Source organism: Pelophylax lessonae (genome assembly GCF_965119305.1).
Source record: "Pelophylax lessonae genome assembly, chromosome: 1".
Taxonomy (NCBI): domain Eukaryota; kingdom Metazoa; phylum Chordata; class Amphibia; order Anura; family Ranidae; genus Pelophylax; species Pelophylax lessonae.
In genome coordinates this window covers 258,519,054-258,522,154 of record NC_138768.1, presented here as the reverse complement: position 1 = coordinate 258,522,154, position 3,101 = coordinate 258,519,054, and positions in this window count along the sequence as shown.

The window sequence follows — 3,101 nt, the reverse complement described above, 5'->3', positions numbered from 1 at the left end:
GCCTGCTTTTCTTCAGCAGGGACAGGGAAGATGGTTAAAATTGATGGGAAGATGGATGGAGCCAAATGCAGGACCATTCTGGAAGAAAACCTGATGGGAGTCTGCAAAAGACCTGAGACTGGGATGGAGATTTGTCTTCCAACAAGATCCAAAACATAAAGCAAAATCTACAATGGAATGGTTCACAAATAAACATATCCAGGTGTTAGAATGGGCAAGTCAAAGTCCAGACCTGAATCCAATCGAGAATCTGTGGAAAGAACTGAAAAGTGCTGTTCATAAATGCTCTCCATCCAACCTCACTGAGCTCGAGCGGTTTTGCAAGGAGGAATGGGTAAAAATTTCAGTCTCTCGATGTGCAAAACTGATAGAGACATACCCCAAGTGACTTACAGCTGTAATCGCAGCAAAAGGTGGCGCTACAAAGTATTAACTTATGGGGGCTGAATAATTTTGAACGCCCAATTTTTCAGTTTTTTATATTTGTTAACAAAGTTTGAAATATCCAATAAATTTCGTTCCACTTCATGATTGTGTCCCACTTGTTGATTCTTCACAAAAAAATTACAGTTTTATATCTTTATGTTTGAAGCCTGAAATGTGACAAAAGGTCGAAAAGTTCAAGGGGGCCGAATACTTTCGCAAGGCACTGTAGTACCATCAAAATGTACAACTTGTCCACACGTAGCCTAAACAGAGCAGAAATGTCCCTTCTCCGCAAAGCTCTTAGATTTGCCCCTTCTCGAGGCCCTAATCCTTTTGGTCTTTTTAAAGATCTACATAAATTAATTCGCACTTTACCCATCAAGCATCATTTTGCAAAACCACCTGTTCTATGCAATTCTCTGCTGAGCAATGAGGATTTGGATATAAGGCCTACTAGGATACCAGAAAAACCCCATAGTCCAAACTGTGATTTTGACATAGTACACATATTAGCAGACCTCTGAGACAAGGGTCACACTGATACCCAGCCCATGGATTGGTATTTTGACCCTGTTGTCAAACATACAGATCTTAAACCAAAATCCTTGTTTTTTCCAACTAAATCAAAAGGCCGTTCATTGAAACTTTCTCCCAGGCAGTTCACCAGGATCTTATGACTGTTTGCAAACAATATGATAACAGTAAATCAAGGAATTTATCATCGGCAGAACACAAAGCACTTATTGAACTAGAGGCCAATGCCAGGATTATCATCAAGCAGGCTGATAAAGGGGGCAGTATAGTCATCCAGGATAGAAACGACTATCTTAAAGAAGCATATCGGCTTCTATCAGATGAAACAACATATACCGTTTTAAAAACTATCCACTCCCAGAATATCAACAGACCATCAATTGTTTAGTTAATGAAGCGTATAAAGATGGAGTCCTAGATAAAAAGGAAAAAAAATTCTATTACCTTCAGTAATTAGTACACCCTATTTTTACCACTTACCAAAGGTTCACAAATCTCTGGCACACCCTCCTGGACGGCCGATTGTGGCAAGTACGAATAGTTTTGCAAGGGTGTTATAGCAATATATTGATTTTTTTCTGCAGCCTATTGTAGGAAACCTACCGGCTTTCATCAGACTCCAGTCAAGTCTTAGACTCATTACAATCTTATGCCTGGGAGAGAGCTATCGGTGAGCGTCTTTGGATGTATGTTCTCTTTATACATCTATTCCCCACAATATAGGCCTGAGAGGTTTACAATACTTTCTTTATAAGGATCTCATGGTAAATTCCCGACAGACACAGTTTAAAATTGAAGGCACAGAATTCTGTCTCCAACATAATTATTTCACCTATCTAGATAAGTTCTATCTTCAACTTCAAGGCACTGCAATGGGAGAAATTTTTGCTCCTTGCTACGCAAACATCACAATGGTTTACTGGGAGGAGCTGTACATCTGGTGCCACAATCCCTTTGCACAGCACATCATCTACTATGGGAGCTACATTGACAATGTCCTTATCATCTGGAGTGGTACTAATGAGCAGTTCCATTCTCTTGTGTCTGATTGTAACAACAATACCTTAGGCTTACAGATTACATATGTTATAGACCCAGATAAATTGATCTTTCTAGACCTGGAGCTGACACACCAGCATGGTAGGATTTTCTCTAAAAATCACTTTAAACCCACTAGCGGCAACTCATATTTGCATTATTCCAGCTGTCACCATCCCATATGGTGTAATAATATCCCTGGTGGTCAGTGCCAAAGACTATGCCAAAATTGTTCTAAAAAAGAGGCCTATAATTAACAAGGCCAACTACTTATGGGAAAACTGCATGAGAAAGGGTTCCCTGAACCTTTATTAAACAAGGCTTTTCATAATTACAAATCCTTTTCCCACCCCTGCCCAATAAGGTTCAGTGTGGAGAAATAGAACCAAAAGTTGCTAGGTTTGTTACAAACTACAATGATAATTATCATAAGATCACTCAGATCTTATGTAAACACTTGAATATTCTATTCAAAACATTACCGGAAAAGCCTTAGGTTAACATTCAGAAAGGCAAAAACCCTCAAAAGCACGATAGCTTCCAGTAAGCTAAAAAGTAATAACCAGAGGAAAACCACCATGGACATTTGTTCCTTTTTCAATAATAGAACAAGGTTCTTCCAGTGTCTGAAAAGAGGTTGCCTTACAGGTCAATCAATTTCCCATGAGGAATCAAGCTTCACCGACAAGAAGGGTCATACTTTTAATATTGACAGTTTATTACCTGTTCTATTGAATATATATGTGATTTATTCGCTCCGATGTCCTTGCAACCTTCTTTATGTCAGTTGTGCCACACATACTCTTTGCAAACGGATAGGCGAACATAGGAAGCTAATCAAGGGAGGTAAATTTCAATTTTAGTCTTATCAGACCAGAGCACCTTCCTCCGTACATTTTGGGAGTCTCCCACATGCCTTTTTGCAAACTCAAAATGTACCAATTTGTTTTTTGCTGAAAGTAATGGCTTTCTTCTTGCCACTCTGCCCTAAAGCCCAACTCTATGGAGCATACGGCTTATTTTCGTCCTGTGTAAAGATACTCCAGTCTCTGCTGTGTAACTCTGCAGCTCCAGGTTTACCTAGGGTCTTGGTGCTTCTTCTC